Source organism: Hippoglossus hippoglossus, chromosome 24 (assembly GCF_009819705.1).
Source record: "Hippoglossus hippoglossus isolate fHipHip1 chromosome 24, fHipHip1.pri, whole genome shotgun sequence".
Lineage (NCBI taxonomy): Eukaryota > Metazoa > Chordata > Actinopteri > Pleuronectiformes > Pleuronectidae > Hippoglossus > Hippoglossus hippoglossus.
In genome coordinates, this window is record NC_047174.1 from 12197790 (window position 1) to 12210445 (window position 12656).

Here is a 12656-nt window from a genome sequence, read left to right on the forward strand (position 1 = left end):
TGAACACTTTAATTCATTTGACGTGCACTCTGATGTTTTAATTTTGTCCATGTCCAATTCACTAACATGAAGGAAGCGGGGTTTATGTAATGTACTGCAGCAAGCCACCAGGGGGTGATCAAGCAATTTGGCTTCACTTTTGGGGAATAGTCATGTTGTTTATCTTTATATACAGTATATGGATGAAACAGACAAGATGTAACTAAATCCACCCTTGTGTGGGTGGATTTATTTACTTTCGGACATGCTAATTAAGTAAACTGTCTCCTGTCTACTGATATATAATGAACCACAAGATATTCACCAAGAAAAAAATATTATATGCAATGTGTTGAATAGCTGCTTCAAGTTTCTACTTCATAAACTTGAGGTTGTCACTTGTGAAATAAACTCTCACAAATAGCCCAAAATACATCATAGCAACACGAACCCGCATATTGCTTTCAGCATTTCTACTTTATCAGAAATTTAATCCAGTTAAAGTATCATCGTCTACATGTGCTGCGCCGTAATGTGGCTCTTGCATTAGCCGTGAGCTCACTGCCATTTTTCCAGCTGTATCCAGTCACTGGCAGCGCATAAATCCATCAGCAGCAGAGGAGGACGAGGCGATGATGCAGGAAGGAATTATCACTTTTGTGTCAAAACCAGTGGCAGCAAACTCAGAGTTTATACAATTGATGCAACACATTTTATTGATGTGACGACATAAAGAACACAGTGTTTTCATTGCCAGAGTATTGTAGTGTTAAATTGCTGTTTTCCAGCAAGCCCGGATGAGGTCAACAGACGCAGGTATTATTTCTAAATCTGGGAAACGTCGGACTAAACCACTTCTTAAAGGCATTTCAGCATTTCAGAGTCCTACAGGATTAAACGCCGAGGCCCCACTCGCTAAGAAGGAGCGTCCTGTACTATAAAGCAGCAGAGCCGGGGCCCCTTGTGAGGTCTCACTTACGGCACAATGATTGAAGGGTGCGACGGTTACGTAACGACGAGGTGTTGTGTGATGCTGTGTGAATATGGAGCCTTGTCCCCTGTGAGGAGAACCTATGTAGGGCATTTCTGACAGGTAGGTGTTCTGTCACAGCGCGTCAATACGCAGCTTGTCTCAGGGGCCGGTGTCAGGCTCCTTCTGGTGGCAACACATTTTTCTTTTGTGTAATTATCCCTCCAGTTTCCATTTTTTTTCAATATTCACTCAATCTAATTTCAGTTTCGACATTTCTCTCCTTTTCGTTGTCTCCTTCATCCAAATGCTTTGTCTCTTTTCTCTCCAAACATCGTACACTGGCCGTTTCTTATACATCACACATACAGAATAGTTTTTATTCCACCTGGTATGTTTTAACTGTACGGGCAAAAAAGCCAAGCCTCACTTTGCATATTGACGTTCACTCAGCATGTATAAATGTAAGATTGCCCCTTTCTTACCCTGCAACCTTTTGTGGTTGACTGTATTCTACTTTACCATCGCTTCTCACGGCAACTGTTCTCAGGTATGTTTTTCTCCTGCCTTTTGGACGTGTGGTTTAGTGTGGCTGACGGGGCGGCAGGCAGCTCTCCTGGCTCGCCGTGTTTATGCAGGTGCGGGACATTCAGGACACACCGCCCTGCGGAGTATTTTGGAGGGGCTTTTCGGAGCAGCCTACACTGCAGTATAAGAAGGGGCCGCCTATATGTGGCATTTGGTGGGACTGCCCAGAAATGGCATTTCCTCAGGTTACTGGAAATGTGGCAGTAAAACGGTTTTGAAAGCGAGTCAAAGACATCAGAGTGAGAGTTGCTTTAATGGCAGGCGAGAAAATGATGCTCAGAAATACGTCGTCATCAACAACAACGACCAAGCCTCACAACGTGCATCAGATCATCCACCATATATTCTTAACCTTTATAGTGTTTCATCTAAAAATAATGTATGTCTCAAAAAGGTTTCTTGAGCGTACTCTGGACACATCTGAACAATCTGAACTCTGATTTGCTGTCAGCTGAGAGTAGTGAAAATCTATACGGCTCTCATAACTGATCTGAGGCCAACGCCAGGAGACGGTGAGCTGAGCACAAAGACTGTTGCTGTGTCTCAAATCGGATCCTTCACTCAGTGCAGTCACATGACGGTGTGCACAAAGCGCGTTCAGGGGTGTGTATTCTGACAGGGTAGTGTTGTCCCAAATCAAACATGGCCCCTACCGGAAATAATGATCATGAACCAGCATGTGACCTCAACTGTCACCTGCCAAAATATGTTTCTACTTATTTGCTATGTCCTCCTTAATAATAATAATAATAATAATATAAATACATTTTACCTATCGGCGCCTTTCACAGCACTCAAGGTCACCTTAAGGCAGAGATAAAAACAGAACAAAAAAACAAGGTATCAAAAAGATCAATAAAATGAACAGTGAATAAAACATTATGTAGGAAAAACAATCAGACTGAATATGCCAGTTTAAAAAGATGGGTTTTGAGACGGGACTTGAAAATGGAGAGGGAGTCAATGTTGTAGTGATTTGAAAACTAGCAAGCAATATTAGAAAACTACAGTATATACAGTTCTCTCTCAAGTTCAGTACAGTACAGTAATTATCAAACTGTCTTTTCACATTATAAAGCTCATATTTTGCTCGTATATGTCATGTCATGTCAGTGTCTGCACGAATGGATCTGACTTGTGTTTGCTGTGCTGCGTTCTGATTTGCACGTTCTCATTCTTTTTGTTTAGAGTGGAATCCGGTTCAGTGTGCAGTGCAATGCATCAGGACGTTGTCACAGGGGAAGGCGGAGCTAAAGACTCTTGCCACAACACAGGTGTCAGGTATTTTCCAATGTGTAATCAGAGTCAACTGATTAGTGGCTGTTAGTATAAAAGTAGCAGAGCAGCGCGGCCTCGGGCCCTCTTGTTTTATCCTTTTCCAATGATGAGTTGAGCGGATCCCTGGATGGACTGTGGAGATAACGGTGGACCAGGAAGAGAGGATTAAGGACACCCCCCCTCCAGCCACTGCATACCTGAACTTGAGAAGGTGGGTTTCACTCTCCCTCTTTAAGACAAACACTTTAACAGAAGTGCATTAACCCTTCTGTTTCCTTGTGCCTAGAGCCTGTGCCAGTTGGACCACAGTTTGAGCTGACCCCACCTCCATTCATCTTTCTTCTTTAAAGAAAGGGAAAATAAATAAATTCAGCAAAAACTATGCTGTGTTGTGGTGGTTTTACATCTGGTCACTCCTTTGAACTCAATTTTTTTTCTATTTAAATTACACCGCATCTCCAATTTCAACAATATGTAAATCTCCTCCATGCGTACATGGGGCGTTTCTGTGTGGAGCTCTTGTCAACATCTGCACAGTTTCCTCCCACAGTCGCAGAGGTGAGGAAAACTTTCACCTCTAAATTGCCTGTAGGTGTGAACTTGAGAGTGAATAGTTGTCTGTCACGGACTTGTGACCTGTCCACGTCCTGCTCGGTGTGAGCTGTGATAGGTTCTGGCCGGGGGTGGGCGGGGATGACATGTAAAACCACAGACGGACGCGTGGACAAACTACTGTTATCTTTTGACAGATGGAAGACAAAGAAAGAGGCATAAACAAATGGGTTAAATCATAGCAAATGCAGACAAACTATGTGTAAAAATAGTTGTTTATAAAAAAAGTATTTTACCCAATGTCTGGTGCACTTGGCTCCAGCTCCCCCCATGACCCTTAAAGGATAATAGATGATGGGTGGATAGTACTCATAATACCATATAGGGCTATCCATGAAATGGCTAAAAGGGATAAGGGAAGGACGAGTGTATGATGTCAGCATTTTTTTTTTTTTTTTGCGTTAACGTAAGTACAGCAAACTAATACTTTAAACTGGATGGTTACAAAAAAGCAAAGCACCAATTTGATTGGATGGGTCGAGTCAATATGCGAGCCTATTGGCCCAGCCAGGCTGACCCATTTACATGCCTCTGGATGGGTGGTGAAGAGTTCAGCCTGTCTTTTAACCATCGGAACAAAGCTGGGATGTGTTTGACATTTTCCTCACAGAAAGAATCCGATCCAGGTACAAACAGTGCCAGGCTATTCAGTTTAAAAAAACGTGCTTCCTGATAGCCAGAGTTGCACTAAATGACAAAGGGGAACAGTGGTCGTCAGTTGTAGCAGAAATAATAGGCCGACTGTGTGCAGCTTTTATTGTCAGGAAGCACAGGAAAGACGAATAGCATTGCTCTGCTTGGCTTACTCTGATCTGTAGAAAGTTTCCGGGATAATGAATTCCTCTGGTTTGCTCAGCCAACAGCAGAACTGAGGCGAAAAGGGAGGAGGACTAATGAGAAGCCTTGTCTGGTCAGCAGTGAGGGTGTTAAAAACCCTGCAGTATTGTGGCTAATTGCAGATTACTGGTTGGATAAGTGGATTGACTAGAAGCGAGTGCAGGGGAGTCCAGAAATGTACAGCAACAAATTCAAGAGAGATTCTTGTCCCCGAATGACGGGGGAAACTAAGCGTGTACAAGTCCTCACATCCTGGGATTTCAATCAGACATATTCATTAAAATACCACTGCAGCTCTGTTAAAGAAAATACTGTGACTAAATTTAATGTGAATTAAAAGCCAGGCCCGTTGGCAGCAGAGAGCGGAGTTTGGTCAAATAGGCATCTATCTGTAACTCCTCACATCAACGAGCTACTCTGCAGCTGGCCGGATTCACAGAGCCTGTGATATACTCAACCTTTTTAATGCTTTACCAGTATGTTCCACTTGAAAGCAAGTGAACTTTGGCACCAGCTTAGAATGAGCCAATGCTCAATGAGCTGTTCTGATGTTGCATTGGTACAACACAGATGCACACTTGGCGTACACCTTGAAAATGAAATACACACAAACGCACACACACACACACACACACACACACGTGCAACCCAGGTTAACTCAACTAGGTTGAGAAATTTGAAAGAAAACAAACAGGATTCCTGAGCGGTGCGGTGTGGCGTGAGACTGCTGGACTGCAGCACAAAGAGAGGCCTGTTCCAGCGTACAGGAGCATTCCAGCTAACAGAACAGGCTCTGGGACACTGTTGACCTAAGCTACTTTAGAATGTTTGTGCAATAGCTTTTGACCACTTGATTAAAAATATCGTTTGATGCTGAAGCGGCCGTGTCCTAGCGAGGGGCAGTTCAGACTGGTCTGAGCAGAGCAACATGCTGTCGCATGAAGGAAGGGCTCTTATGAAGAGGTGAGCACCAACTGCTCACCTGGAACACTGAGCCACAGTCGAACCATTGAGGATGAACATCCATGCTGTCTGGCACTTACTTTAGTAATTATATAATGTCGCTTCTAACGAAAAATGTCATTTTAGATGGTAAGCTCACATTTTTAAGGAGAATGGAATAAAATCTCTTTTTCCATGGTGCATCTGTGTATAGCCTATTTGTATGGTTCTGTCAGTCCCTCCCCCGTGTTATTGGTCAGAATATAATAACTAGTGGATTGATTCCCAAACAGAGAATATGGCTAATTTTAGGAATCACACATTTGTCGTTTTGAGTGAATTTGTGGAATGCCATGAAATAGGATTCAATCTGACTCTATTGACTTTATGTAAAGGTTGATGATGTGTCTCCCCTTCCTCCCAGATATGAGAGCTGCCATCTTGCACTGATGACAGGAGGATGGAGCCACGGTATTGAGATCCCATTGATGCACATGCTCGACCAATCCTGAGTGAGTATCATGTTTCATTCACCCCATTTTTATACCATTAAATAAGTTATTAAAACCAAACTAACTGGAAAAACGACCACGTAAATATCAGAGGAATAAGACCCACCTAAAATGACAGAAACAATCTTTGAGATATTTGATATGTAAATTCACTTTTTAGTTTGGCCTATGTCCCATCCACTAACATGGGGGACAATTGAGGCTGAAACATTTTGGCTTCACTGAATCTAACTTGGGTGTAGACTGCCCAGTTAAATGGAAAAGACTAAAAGAGAATAAAATAACCGACAAACTCGGTGTCATTCATCATGAGTGAACTGATAATTTGATAATGAAGACTTAAAAAACCATCATGTGGTGATGGTGTCAGTTGCTTTGACAAACTGGATAGAAACATGGGGCAATAAAAAGATTTCAGAGAGACTGATTAAAGTCTTTAATGATTTGCTGGATTGTTTCTTTTAAATGTTCATTAGGCTTCACAAAAGTCTAGTTCCAATATGCAGAGGCCTTAAGTTTTAAGAAATTTAGCTTGACGAGAAGTGAGATTTCAGATCCCAGATTCGCCAACAAAAGTTGTAGATCGTGGCGGAGAAGGTGACCTGCTCTCCTCTGCTTCAGCTAACGCCATGGAAATGCCCTTGAGCACATTTCTGTAACGTCCAAATTGGGCTGCCGGAGCTGCCCCCTGGATCAACAGTAAAGGACTGTGGTTGCAAGGGGCAGCAGCCAGGTATGAATGTGTGTAACTGTGTGTGTGTGTGTGTGTGTGTGTGTGTGTGTGTGTGTGTGTGTGTGTGTGTGTGTGTGTGTGTGTGTGTGTGTGTGTGTGTGTGTGTGTGTGTGTGTGTGTGTGTGTGTGAATTGGGGTGTTGATGAAAAGAGAGCGTGTGTGCTTGGCAAATATTCCCAGGATAAATTAAGGCAAAGAGCAAAAGTCTTTACTGAGATCTAAAAGGGAAAACATTTGATGTGGTGGCAGATTTGTGCCTTTGAGGGTCGGATTGAACCGGTCAGTAACACAGGCATGGATTTAGGTGAAGTCGTCTTTAGCTTGTTGTGTATCTTTGGTTGAGTAGAATCCGTCTGAACCTTCAAATAAAATCTGAACAAATAAAACAGTTTGAAGAAACTGCAACAGTTAATCTTGTCAAAGCAAGAGATGTCTTATCTTTTATAGCCTTTTCATCCAATCACTTATTTCTTTATTATTTCTTATATAAACATATCCTCCTCCAATCGTCTCATCTTATAATCGATGACTTTTTAAATCTTATTATAAACATCAATGTCATTTCTTTTCTAATAATTAAAGTTGATCAGTAACGTTAATGTAATCAAATTTTATCCAATTGCTAAATCTCATCGCATGGATAAGGCTAATTTAACTATCTAATTTAATTATCTAATACATTTACCTCCCACTCTTCTTAATGTTTTATGTTGTGTAATATCATTTCATCTCATTAAAGTTTAAGTTAGCCCATATTTATGGTCATAAAATGTATTTAATTAAAAGTTATTTTCAGCCGATCCGTCTCATCTCCTTCGTGCCATTTTACATAGAATATTTCTGTCCCTTCTTCTTATGATGAACTTTATTCTAACGAAGGTCATCTTGTCTCATTTTACTTCATCAACACAGCTAATCTAACTTTAACTCCACCCCCTCGCACTTGTCTCATGTTGTTTTATATAATCTAATTGTTCCACTTAGTTCCCTCATGTAATTACCAACGGCTCGCAGTTTTGTCTGATTTTCATATTTTCCTTTTATCATGTCATATCATTAGTGACAGATCATCTCATCTTGTTGCATTTATCGGGATATAATGTGATATCATTTGGTACTAGTGTGACGCCAAATGCTTCAATTATTATCCTACAGTTCAAGTGGCAAATGAGATGGAAGAGATAATGGAGGGATGCATCTCCTCCATCTCATTTGTGATGGTCATTTTATCTCAGTTCAATCTGATAATCCGTTGTTTGGTTCCAGCCATCCATCCAACATGGACATTTCGAACACAAATCCCAGACAGTGAAATGGACACAGGCAGTCTGAGAATCCCCCCGGTGTGAAAACATGACGAACATATCACACAACAGCGAGAGGGCCTCCCTCCTTCACCCTTTCCCTCTCGTGAGCTCCCCGTCCACCTCTCCGTCCACCTCCCCGCCATCCTCTCCCCTCGCTCACACACTTCTCCTTCCTCTGTGTCTCTCACAGACGTGTGGTTATTCATATACGTGATGCGTTTGTGACAGCAAGCTGTGTTTGCCGAGCAGCTTCCACCCCGGCCACCGCTGCCGCCCCACCCATCAACCCCTCTTAACCTCTGACCCGGACGGCCCCATCTGCCTCCTCAAATGCTCGTCCACACGGTCTTCACACCTCTCGTTCTGTTAGCTCTGTCCGCTGCTGACGTCAAACTCCTTTCAGTGCAGCTGATTAACAGGTAGAATTTGCTCAGGGCCAGGATCTGTAAACAATGGGTCCTGCAATCCTGGTGAGTTCCGGTAAGTCCGACACACTGAGATAAATAACTTGGAAAATAATCTCAGCTTTAAAATCCAACATTCTATCGATAAAATCTATCAACAAATCAAACTTTTACAGGATTTTTTTAAACTAACAGATATAACCCATACTGCTGCAAACATATTAAGTCTTCCCACACCCAACCTCTCTGATCTCAACTGTGAGACCATCACATGTCCCTTCCCCACTCAGCTGATACTTTTTCATAACGCTATCAGGACAAGGTCGATAAGATCTCTCTTGTCCGTCAATTGTTAAGGTTTATAAGATATCCTTGTTTGTTAAGGGTTTCTGGGTGTTGCTCCGCTAATAAACTAATTATACTAATCTGTTTGCTATTGTGAATGTTATAATTTTTTATGGAAACCTACATTTCCATTACAACCACTTTTTTCCCAACTATTTTGGGTAATTCATATGGGAGCTTTTTTTATACATTTCCGTCAGCCATGGAATTGTACGATAAGATATGATAGTCTTTTACAGGTATTTGTCCCACGATGGGGAAATTTACAGTGTTGCAGCAGCAAAGAGGGAATAGTTAAATACACAATCAGTAAAGGTGATGAGTAAAAAAGTACATTATAAACACAAGGAACTAACACAATAGAAATATGTACAATGTAAAGACGATCTAAACACTGTATGAAAATTAAATTGAAATTGCACAGATAGAAAATCTTGAAAACCTGAGAGATATAGATAAAGTGCACGTGGTCGACTGGGAGCAGAGCTGATTGTACAGTCTAACAGCAGCAGGAGGGAATGAGCATGGATGGGACAGCTTTGCCCTCGTTCTCCTCTCCCAGCACCTCCACTGGGTCAAAGGGTCGAGCTGGCCTCCCTAATGCCCAGTCTCTTCCTGTCAGCAGTTGAGATGCTGCTTCCAAAAAGATGGCTGATGCCACTGTAGTCACAATCTCCCCTGACTTTTAGACATAAATATTTCAGAGCTCTGCAATGATTCTTCACCATGCATGTGTGCATCGATAACTTCCGGATAATATCTTAAATTGCCACGCAGTCTCAGTGTACATGTAGCACAAAGCAGGCCATCTTTTTCTCTGACTTTTCCATTACATAACTCCATTTTAATGTTTGCCCTCAGCCAGCTCAGTCAAGCTTGTTCGACTGCACGCAGCTAGCACCGGGAAGGAAAACAAACACAGTTGATTTGTTCCCCTAATTGCCTAAAACGATGTAGTTTGGACGGAACATCGTGTAGCTAACTCTGCAGGCATGTTTTTCCCTTTTCGTCCAAATTCATCAAAAATGTGAGAGCAGTTCAACAGGAACCCAGAGACGAATTCCTTCAGCCCCACAATGACAAATGCCCACAATTTATTACCCACCATTATAGAAACGGAGAATCAAATGCCGAGCCCTGCACTTACCCAGAGGCTAATTCCTCTGGTCCCACCACGGTGAGGCCTCAGAGTTAAACACTCACCACTGCATAACAATAACAAGAGCAGAAGCTTGGAAAGGCCTTGCTACTAGTGTGCACACTGCGTTGTGTGTGTGTGTGTCTGTTTGTGTGCATGTGTGTGTGTATGTGTGGTCTGACCGATGCCCACATCCTTCCAGAGTAACAGCATGGCCACCTAGGAGACACACTTCCATTCCTCAATTACCTCCCTGCCTCCATCCTTCATTCCCACCATTGGCGAGGCGGTTGGAGGTTATGACGTCCGTTGCGATGGACAAGGTCAACGTAGTTTGTCTTCCTGCATTTTTCCTCTTGGTTACATTGCCCCATACAAACCATCTCCTACATGTATAGGAGATGATTTGAGGTGAGCAAACCAGAATGGTATTTAAACTTGTTCACACAAGACGTAAATTAAAAAAGGTGGGCGGAGATGTTGGTGAGAGCCTCCTTTCCTCTCTCGTTGTTTCAAGGGATTTGACCAATAAATCAGATGTCTGACCCCAAAGGTCAGTTCAGAGATCCAACTACAAGTTTTAAACCATATGGCTCAACATTTATGAACAAAGAGTTTATGTAGGAGACTGTAATCAGTTTAAAGGAGAACTAAGATGGGAGCAAGGATATGACTTTTTTTTTAATGCACAGTGGGTGAGGTTCTTCACTGGAACGTACCCAGTTGGATTAAAATATAGTGGTATCCCTGTGATCATGGGCGTAGCTGTGGCTTGAGCTTTGGTAGAGACTTTTCTCATTGGACAACAAATATGAATAGTTGCTTTATGCGTGCGTGTGCTCTGAATTTTTCTATTTCATAAGCACCCAACGGGTTTCACAGACTCCATGAGTCAACTAATACACAATCAAAAGTCATCGCTGTGGACCAGTTGTTCATCGGTGGGTTTAGCAAGGTGACAGTGGCATCCACAGCAGATATGCAACAGGGGGCGCTGTTATTGACAAGTCATAGTTGTTGAGATAATTGACTAAAATCAACACTGCGGAAATACTTAAGCAGGGGAGATAAAACAGTACAACAACATTACACCTACTTGATTGTGGTGCAGGATGGGAGCGCTTGAGAGAGGGCATGGCTTATGATCAGTGGAAATGGTGGAATGATGGGAGAAACATGGCGTGGAATGCAGCAGTGGCTCTAGAAACCATCTTTACTTAGTCCGTGCCAGTTATTTGTTTGTTTTCCTGCGCAGAGGTAGTAAACAGTTGCGTACAGGTGTACCCAAGGTTGGTTCAGTGTTTGAATTCTTACTTTGAAATGGCAGGTGAGTGCTGCGGTTTCCTCTGAGCGTGGAACATCCTGTCACATACCTGAGAGCTACTTCCTCTTCAGAAAAACATCAATATTTACCAGAATACACACAAACCTCTAAATCTGAAAACCCCCACCTGCTTATACCTGCCAACATGTTTCTCTGTTCTGGTGCCAGTTGTCATCCCACCGGTGCCAGCTGTACCTCATCTTTATTTATGACTTCTCTACATATTTCTTTTCAGAGAGAGTACACCACAGAGACGACGTTTTAACAGCAAACACGCTGCATTCCTCCTGCTGGTCCGCAGCTGGACTCCAAAATAAAGTTTACATTCCTGGGTAGCTGGGAGGAATGCTGCCCTCTGGGGTCCTGGATCAGGCCTGCGGATTACAAGTCAGGGACCACGGATGGAGACCGGGATGCTCACTTACAAGGTTTGAAGATGTCAACAACGCAAACTTTCATGATATCACCACGTGCATTGATCTGACCTGCAGATTTGATTTTTTTTATAGGGTGGTGATGCATTTGTGATCATTTCAAGTTTCTTTGTCACCCATGCATAAGAACTATGGCTACATCAGCATAAAGTTTATTTTGATTCTTAGGTTTGTAGATTTTCAGTTGCATATGCAGTCTGATTAAATCTTAACAAAAAGTGCAGAAAGCAAAGAAAGGATACATTTAACAGAAAGATTTTGTCATGCTTGTTTATTTACCTGAACAACAATCACACAGGTATTTTTTTTAAAGGATGAAATGACTGTTTCACTAAAGGTGAAGCCAAAGTGCGTCGATCGCCATCTGGTGGCTGGCTGCAAATCCCGCCTCTCCCGTGTTAGCAGATGGGACAAGCTAAAAAGTCGGAGTACATGTTAAATAAACTGGCTGACGATTGGTCCAGTGCTTGTATCAGTGGGACCTCGCTACAGAGGCTTCATCCACTGATCGCTACTGTGCAGACTCTGGCTTTAAAGATGGCAACGTTTGTGTCCGTGATATTTTGGCTTCATTTCTGGATAGTGGGAGGAAGTGGAGACCATCTTTATATACAGTCTATGGTCAGTATAATGTCCTCTACAGTATTGAAGATATATCACTCAGCAAGGTTTAGTAGGCCTTCATATTACATGTGGATTTAACATACTCCAAGGTAAATGCAGTTTCGTTTAACTAGAAAACTCCTGTGGGTTTTGACTGGCTCACAAATGGGAGGGGGAGAGCAGAGTAAAACATAAAATGTACTTATGATGAGGACAAGGTCACTGCTATCTCAATCCCAGCTGAAAAAATAATGTTCTCTTTACAGCTATTACCACTCCACCTGGTGAGAATCATCACTGATCTGGATCCCAGAGCAGACAAAGGATTCACTGTCTGGCTCAAGGACACTTCTGCAGGATGTGCTGCTGAAGGGCATGAAACGGAGCAACAGCCACTTATAAGAAAAGTATGGACATTGGTCAAAGACCTGACTGGCTGTGATAAAAGGTATGATGCAGACTGATTCTATCATATAATATAAAATGAATGCATTTGTTTATATATTTAGTGGGGATTAAGGAAAATCTAGATGGGTATTGTAAAAAAAAAAACTCAAAATATGCATAATATGTCAATTAAAAATAGTCCTGACAGACCATCAGAGAAAGAAAAAACAGGAGTAGCATTACACAGTGTTATATTATGGACT